The 9,095-nt window shown below is 43.2% G+C and overlaps 1 non-coding gene across 1 annotated transcript; it reads right to left on the bottom strand.

Moving 5' to 3' along the window:
* Positions 1-216: 216 nt before the first annotated feature.
* Positions 217-325, bottom strand: LOC141636619 (small nucleolar RNA R71). Its single transcript, XR_012541224.1, has one exon. It is a non-coding gene; the product is annotated as a small nucleolar RNA R71 (small nucleolar RNA).
* Positions 326-9,095: the final 8,770 nt, after the last annotated feature.

The raw sequence follows: 9,095 nt of genomic DNA, 5'->3' as shown, positions 1-9,095 counted from the left end.
TGAAACATATGGAAATTTTCACGGACTATTGCTGTTCAATACCTATACCGGAGGGGGTAACTCAAGATGAAGTAAAGGGGTTTATGTTCTTATACTCCTTGAAGGATTCGGCGCGAGATTGGTACCGCTACCTCGATGGAGTAGCAGCTGGAGTCACTGATTGGACATCTTTAGCACTAGCCTTCTACAAGAAGTACTTCCCGCTTTCAAAGACTGATGCCTTGAAGGGTAAAATCACGAGTTTTCAGCAAGGAGCCGACGAAGATTTTTGTGAAGCATGGGGACGTTTCAAACGTTTGGTCCGAGCTGTCCCTCATCATGGTTTCCAGCAATGGTATCTTTGCAACCTATTTTACAATGCTTTATATGATGATTACAAGGTCATTTTGGATGCAGCTGCTAATGGTAGGTTCCAAAATAATACCGGTCAAAGTAAAGGTTGGAACACCATTGAGGAGATGGCAGTCCATAAAGCTGAGTTTGGAAGTTCACGTGGAAAGTCACGAAGGCAAAGTGAAGAAATGACTGCTGTTGTGACACTTATGACTTCCATTTCTACCCGTCTCGAGAAGCTCGAGACTTCTGAAGCTCCCAAGGAGAAAGTCGAAATTCCTGTTCAAAACTCAGATGAGATCGAGAAGTTAAGAGAGATGGTCCAACTCCTTTTAGTTCAAGTGGCGAATATGGAAGCAAAGGGATTGAGTCCTCACGGAATTTTATGAAACAATTGGAGAATATGGAGGCTAAGCAAGCCGCTAATTCTTCAAACAAATGTGAAGGGCCGGTTGAGACGATCAATGCCATCAATCTCAGAAGTGGCCTTTCTTATGAAAGTCCCGACAAGCCAAAGGAAGACTCGGGAAATGATGAAGAAGCTCGTTTGAATTCTGATGCAAAAACAAGTCTGAATGCCAGTACTGTTGGTAGATCGACCAACATTCCCGATCGATCGATCAATTGTCGGACAAAATAGTTTCGGTCAAAACTATTCACACCTAGCACATCCGGTCGATCGACCAACATCCTCGGTCGATCGACTGAGATACCTGATGACGTTAATCCTGGACAAGAACTGTTCACGCCCAGCTTACTTGGTCGATCGACCACCCCTACCAGTCGATCGACTGGATCTCCAGAGCGGGATGCAAATCCGTCAACTAGTTTGCATGATTCGTCACTCATTGATGATTTGACGGGGTTTTAAACCTACGGAAGCCGAAGGTTACTGATCCTACGGCCGTGTTGCGATCCGTATCCGGAGCGTTTGAAGGCTACCAAGCCGGAGCGTAAGTTTGGTAAGTTTCGGAGATGGTCCGAAATCTCGAGGTAACGGTTCCTTTCACTGATTTAATTACCCAGGTACCCTCTTACGCTAAATTTATGAAAGATATTTTGAATCGTAAGAGAAATTTTCGTGATGATGGTAATGTTGCGTTTGTGGAGGAATGTAATGCTCATTCACAAGTTAATGTGCCACCTAAATTAAAGGACCCGGGTAGTTTTTCAATTCCTTGCACTATAGGTAACCACATAATTGGAAAGGCCCTCTGTAACTTAGGGGCCAGTGTTAGTGTCATGCCATATTCTGTTTGCGAAAGGTTAAACATTGGTAGACTTAAGGTGACCGATATTACCGTTCAAATGGCAAATAGATCGACTCAGAGACCTATAGGTGTTCTAGAGGATGTACCCGTTCGAGTGGGTAAGTTTTTTATTCTGTCGATTTCGTTGTTTTGGACATTGCGGAGAGGATAGTCAGATACCTATTATTTTAGGCAGACCGTTCTTACATACAGCTGGGGCTGTGATAGATGTCAAACGCGGAACCATCACCTTAGAGGTAGGGGATGACACCATTGAGTTCAGTCTTGCTCACAAGGCAACTGAACCTGCTGATGAGGATACGTGTTATTCCATTGATATTGTTGACAGGGTTGTTACTTGTAATTGGAGGGAATCCTTAGCCAAGGATCCCTTAGCTGATCTAACCCATTTAGATGAGTGTGCAGGTAATACAGTGGAGAATGCTGAGGAGCCAGATGCTTTGGTTGCCTCAATGGAGAGCTACGAGCTCAATGAAGAAGAAGATGAGATGCTTTTAAGCCTGGCCAACGATAACTTGGTGAACACTTGCTACACCATCGAAGGTGATTCTGTCTATGCTGTAGAGGTAAAGGTACCGGAGCGTAAGCCACTTCCTCTTAATCTTAAGTATGTTTTTCTAGATGATACGGAGCAGTACCCAGCTATTGTTAGCTCTAAGCTCAATGATGACCAGCTGTCTGCTTTGATGTGTGTACTTAAGAAAAACAGGAAGGCTTTGGGTTACTCTCTGGATGACATTAAGGGCATCAGCCCCGATGTTTGTATGCATAGGATAGAGCTGGAAGAGGGCCACAAGCCTTACAGACAGGGTCAACGCAAGTTGAACCCGAAGATGCAGGAAGTTGTTATGGCTGAGGTGATGAAACTACTTGATGCAGGTATTATTTATACAGTTGGCAACTCCAAGTGGGTTAGCCCAGTTCAGGTGGTCCCGAAGAAAGGAGGGACTACCGTGGTTAAAAATGATAAAAATGAATTAATACCAACGCGAGTAGTGACAGGGTGGCGGATGTGCATTGATTATAGACAGTTGAATGCCGCCACCAAGAAAGACCATTCCCCCCTCCCTTTTGTTGACCAAATGACTTAAAGACTTGCTTCTAACAAATTTTTCTGTTTTCTAGACGGGTATTCAGGGTTCTTTCAGATCCCTATTCATCCGGACGATCAGAGTAAGACTACTTTTATTTGTCCACAGGGTGTTTTTGCATATCGTAGAATGCCTTTCGGATTGTGTAATGCCCCTGCTACCTTTCAGAGGTGCATGATGGGGATTTTTTCTGATTATATAGAAAATATTATGGAGGTATTCATGGATGATTTCTCAGTTTATGGTAGTGACTTTGATCGTTGTTTAGCTAACCTTGATAAAGTCATGTAGCGTTGTATAGATGTTAATCTTGTTTTAAACTGGGAAAAGTGTCAGTTTATGGTCAATGAGGGAGTTGTATTAGGGCATCTGATTTCTGATAAAGGTATACATGTTGACAAAGCAAAGGTGCAGGTGATTGAGCAATTACCTCCTCCCGTGAATGTTAAAGGAGTGAGGAGTTTCCTTGGTCACGCTGGTTTCTATCGGCGTTTCATTAAGGATTTTTAAAAAATTGCTAAACCACTTACACAATTGCTCCTTAAGGATGATGTCTTTGAATTTACTGATGAGTGCCATGTCGCTTTTAACAGGTTAAAGGAGGCCCTAGTTTCTGCGCCAATCATTCAGCCGCCTGACTGGGACCTCCCATTTGTGATCATGTGTGATGCCAGCGATTATGCGATCGGTGCAGTCCTGGGACAGCGAAAGAATAAAGCTTTGAATGCCATATACTATGCGAGCCGAACTCTGGATGAGGCTCAAGTCAACTATTTTACCACTGAGAAAGAGTTTCTAGTCGTTGTTTTTTTGCCTTAGACAAATTTCGATCTTATTTGTTAGGTTCTAAGGTTATTGTTTATACTGATCATGCAGCGTTGAAGACTCTCTTTATTAAGAAAGATGCGAAGCCGAGGCTTTTAAGGTGGATACTCCTTTTGCAGGAGTTTGATTTGGAGATCAGAGATAAGAAAGGAGCAGAGAATGTGGTAGCTGACCACCTATCTCGTCTGCAGCTGACAGAAAGGGAGGATTTGTTGCCTATTAATGATTCTTTTCCTGATGAGAGTCTGTTAGCTATTACTACTTCAGGGTCTTATCCACCTCCGTGGTTTGCTGATTTTGCTAATTTTGCTGTGACAGGTAGGATACCACCCGAGCTTTCATGGCAGCAGAAGAAGCGGTTTGCCTATGATGCTAGACAATATTTTTGGGATGATCCTTATGTTTTTAAGGAATGCGCAGACGGTCTCATCCGGAGATGCGTACCTCAGTGGGAGGTGAAGGATATCCTAGAGGCTTGCCACTCTTCTGCTTATGGTGGTCATCACGGTCCGTCCAGGACCGTAGCTAAGGTACTCCAATCTGGTTTCTATTGGCCTACTTTACATGCAGATTGTAGCAGTTTTGTTGCTGAGTGCGATGCTTGTCAAAGATCGGGGAATATTTCCAAGAGACATGCGATGCCACAGGTAGGCATTCTTGAGGTTGATATTTTCGATGTCTGGGGCATTGATTATCAAGGACCCTTTCCGAGCAGTCAAGGTAATAAATATATCCTCGTAGCTGTAGATTATGTATCCAAATGGGTGGAAGCTATTGCTACTCCCCATTGCGATGCTAAGGCCGTGATTAAATTGTTTAAAAAGATTATTTTCCCTCGTTTTGGTGTCCCTCGGGTTGTCATTAGCGATGGGGGAATGCATTTTAAAGAGAAACAACTTAGTGCTTTATTGACTAAATTCGGTGTCCAACATCGTAGAGGTTTGGGGTACCATCCCCAAACTAGTGGTCAGGTTGAGGTTTCTAACAGAGAATTGAAAGAAGTCTTAGCTAAAGTTGTTTCTAAATCACGGAAAGATTGGAGTCTTAAGTTAGCTGATATCTTATGGGCTTATAGAACTGCGTTTAAAACGCCAATCGGGATGTCACCATACCGATTGATTTATGGTAAGACATGTCATTTACCTGTCGAGTTAGAGCGTAAGTCTTGGTGGGCTATTTGTGATTTGAATTTGGATCCTAACCTCTCTCGTGAGAAACGCATGACACAGTTGAATGAGCTAGAGGAATTTAGGCTGCTGGCCTATGACAATGCAAGGATCTACAAGGAGAAATCAAAGCGCTGGCACGACAAGAGAATCATCAAGCGCTAGTTCCATATTGGCGATAAGGTACTTCTTTTTAACGCTCGTATCCGTTTATTTCCTGGTAAGCTGAAATCCAGGTGGACCGGCCCCTATTCGGTCACAGCTGTCACAAAGTTCGGATCAGTTGAATTGGAGACCTCTGCTGGAGAAAGGTTCAAGGTAAATGGCCAATATGTGAAGCACTATCATGGATCAGATGCATATGTTGGGAAGGTCGAGGTTTTGTACTTCGATCCGCTATCAGATGATGAAAAGTGAGGTAACAAGGTCGTGCGGGACCTCTTAAACCAGCGCTAACTGGGAGTCAAACCAGGTTGTAATTTTTTGTAACTTAGGAACTTTATTTTGTCATTTCAATTAATTTGCACTTTGAGTTTTTGTTTTACTTGTTTGTTGTTTTCTTTAATCCCCTTTAATTGGCAATTTCTTGGTTTGGGGAAAATTGTACGCCTTTGATAATTTCTGCAGGAATTTATTTTATGCAAAGTGCGTAAGTGGTCTCTTTGGATTTTGCGAGAGAAAGACAGGAAGTTATGATGGCAAAATGAATTTTGACGAATTTAAGTCCATTTGCCAGTTCAAATAGTCGATCGACTAGGAGGTTCAGTCGATCGACTGAAGCGAGGAGAACAGAGGCTACTGTGTATAGGGAAGTGGTCGATCGATCGGGTAAAATAGTCGATCGACCACCAAGGAGAGTCCGAACCTCTGTGCGGGTAATCTGTCGATCGACCGAGTAAAGTGGTCGATCGACCACTTCGCGGGTTCAGAATGAAGCTAATAAGGGAAGTCTTCATCCCTTACTCTTTTATTCTTTCATTTTCCAAAAAATCAGAAAAGGCCAAACCCTATTTCCTCTCCCTTTTTCGCGTTTTCAACTGCAAATCCGTCTCACTCTCTTCCTTTCTTGCTTTAATCTTCAAGGAAATCATCAAGGTATGTTTCTAATCTTATCTTTATGCCTTTTATTTGAGTTTTGCTGAAGTTCCATGCGAAATTTTCGAGTAATGTGCCCTTGAGACGAAAAATCGATTTGGGGAAATCGATTCTAGGGTTTGATTTCTTGTCATCCTTGTACTTTAATCGCTTAGTCTACTCTTTCCCCCTTGTTTTTCAACGCAAATAAGCAGTTAGGACGTGTTTTAAGCCGTTTCCCCCAATTTATTCGAAACCCTAATTCGCTTCCAGGTTTAATCTTGATTCGGGTTTCCAGATATTGACATTGCTAAGGGGTTTTTCGTTGCTTATGGGCTGTTTTGCAGGTAACAACAATGACAAAGGGAAAAGAGCCAATGCAAGAGGGACAATCGAGCCAAAGGCCAGCTAAGCGGCAACGAGGACCGCCCCTGATGATAGAATCCACTACGGATAGTCTACTCCGACTATCCGCAGTTATCTTTGATAAACCTATTCAGCGCGCTAAATTTTCCTTCTTTGTTTCGAGTGTAAAGGTCACAGCTACCCGGTTTCTCCACAAAGACACTTTGGAGAAACTAGGCTGTTACGAGTCGGTCGTGTCCCTGCTAAATGGGACGGGTATGACAGGTTTAGTGGACATGGCTGAGTTCACGTACTATGTTATGACCCTTGAATTCTTTTCCTCTTACGCTTTTGACTCCAAAGCCTTTGAGGCTGATGCGACCAAACCCTGCATTTCCTTTCGACTTTTTAATGTCAATTATTCTCTGACACTTGCTGATTTTGCGGGTTTTCTGGGTCTTTACTTCGAGGGCAGAACCTCGGACCCCTCTGACACTCACCGGGCCATGTGGTCTTGTATCGGTGACACTTACGGGTCGAGGAGGACGGGCACTTCCGTCCACTTGCCCCCTCTTCGTTATTTTCTACGGCTAATGGGTAATACCATTTTTGGCCGTAAAGAGTCGAATAATGTGAATAATATTGAGCTGTCGATTTTGGCGGGCTATCTGAACGTTGAGCGTCGGAGAGCCCGCATCTATAACATTGCCTACTTGACCGCCGCTCACTTTCAGACTGTAAGTGAGGGCACCTTGACCACCATTGCCTGTGGTGGATTGGTGACACGTATCGCCAACCGCCTTGTTTTACTTTTCCCTCGACAGGAGGACCCCATCGACCCTGAGCTGCGTTTCATGGACCTCCGTTACGCGAGGGATGTCTATTGGGTCGATAGACAGATGCGGTGGAAGATTGACTCTTTCATCTGTGACTGCATCCCTGTCACTGGCTACCCTCCTGTCCTGCCCCTTACCACTGTTGAGGGGCCAGCTCGGCCGCCTCTGCCTAGTTACAGGCTTCCTCTGGTGGCGGCCACACCTGCTGCTAGCACTTCGAGGAGAGCTCGTGCCTCCTCTTCACAGGCACCCTCTACCTCCACTACCACTCCCGCTGCTGCTGCGGAGGAGGAGGAGAGCGACTCGGGGTCCGGAGAGGACAGTGACTCTGACTACGAGGGTGGAGATTAGATGCTGGTGACCTCCCCGTTTTCGGCTGGTTTGGGGAGGTCGGATTTTGTGAGTTATTTTCCTTTCCCTTTTCGCTTCCTTTTACTTTTTATGCTTTTATTCTCCCATTTTTCTGCTGGTGATTTGCTGTTGAGCACAATGGGGACATTGTGCGTTTTGGTTTGGGGAGGGTATTTGCATATGCCTTTTGTTTTGCATCTGCATTTTGTTTTTTATTGCATTCCAGTCACATGTTTAGTGCATTTCTGTTTGCATTTGTTTTTATTTTCACCATTCAAAAAAAAAACAAAGAAAAAATTGAAAAAATTCATAAAAACCAAAAATATCACGTTTACTTTTGCATATAGTTGAGTCGGATTGGAGTTATTAATGATGATTTTGCTCTATTAGTCAAATATGCCATTCCTTGCCTTTTCATAGCTGCTTAGCAAGAATTAAAAGTGATCTCTCAAATTTTGTTATGGAATCCATTTCGGGCAATTAGACTTGACTCATTACTTTTGGCAAACTACTTATACCTTCTGAGATATAGAGCCTATAACTGGTGACATTTATGACCGGTTAATTTAGGATTGAGAGTAGTTACTCCCTTCATTTCATGTTTTTCACGTGTGTGAGTTTTGATTGCTTATTGCCTATACGCATTGGGTTGTGGTCGGTATTGCATGTTTAGAGAGCTATTGCATCCTCCCCTTTCTCTTTTTGCCCCATTAACTCCACTATAAGCCAAAATTGCCAATTGCCCTCAACTACATCCCATACTTAGCCTACCATTGTGCCAAGCTAGGAAGTAGTAGAGGAAATTATTGTTTTAAGCTGTTTTGGTTCGCTCTTGTAATGTTGGAGCGGGTATTTTTGAGGAGTGAAGGAATTAACTCAGCCTGAAAACAGGAAGAAAGGAAAAATTCAGAAAAATGAAAAAAAAAGATGAGTTGTTTACCTGGGCAGAATGCTTTGGTGTGTGCAGGGTGGTCGATCGACTGCCATCATTGGTCGATCGACCACCAGTTCAGATTTTATGCAAAAAAAAAAAAAAAAAAAGAAAAGAAAAAAAAAAGTCTTGAAAATAATAAGATCTCGGTTAAAATAAGAACACGCCTCATGTGCTTACCTCATGATTTGGAGGCGTTTGTTTGGGTTTTGTGTTGCCTAGTCAATAAAGGCATGGTCTTTTTGTTGAGTTGGAAGAACGAGATTCGGTTTCTGATGGTTCATTAGGTACTAGCTTGGCTCTTACCTTCACTTTCCCATAATTGTTTTGCCCCTTCTTTCCCACTTAGCCTCACATATCCAAATTTTGCAATAGTTCGGCATGTGATAGTCCTTGATGGTGGTTATGCGTATGTACGGTAAATAGAATCATTATTCATGCTAGTCAAGCATACATGTTTTGTCGGTCGTAGTCTAGGTGAGAGACTATACTTTTCTTCCCTCTCTTTTACATATTATCTTACCATTTGCTTTGCTAAGAAAAGAGTGATCCGGGAGAGTCCGATTGTATGAGTCTTGCAAGGTCGAACGCCCGACTTAATTCTATGATATGCATAAATTTGTTCACTTGATTTAAGCTTTGCAGTGGGTGACTTTGGGCATTAAATGGTTTGGCATTGACTTGTAGTTAGCTCTGAAATGTACTCCGTTCCATAAGGTTTTTTTTTTATATACGGGTCATAGTGCTTGATTGGGGACAAGCAAGGTTTGGTTTGGGGAGATTTGATGTAACACCCCCGCACACCAGAACGCCTTACCAAGGACCATTCCAGTGTATGACGGTGTCACCATCTCGGTTTCCCGAGGAAGTAG

Source organism: Silene latifolia, chromosome Y (genome assembly GCF_048544455.1).
Source record: "Silene latifolia isolate original U9 population chromosome Y, ASM4854445v1, whole genome shotgun sequence".
In the NCBI taxonomy this organism is placed as follows: Eukaryota; Viridiplantae; Streptophyta; class Magnoliopsida; order Caryophyllales; family Caryophyllaceae; genus Silene; species Silene latifolia.
The sequence above is the reverse complement of the archived record's forward strand: the minus strand, read 5'-3'. Positions and strand labels throughout refer to the sequence as shown.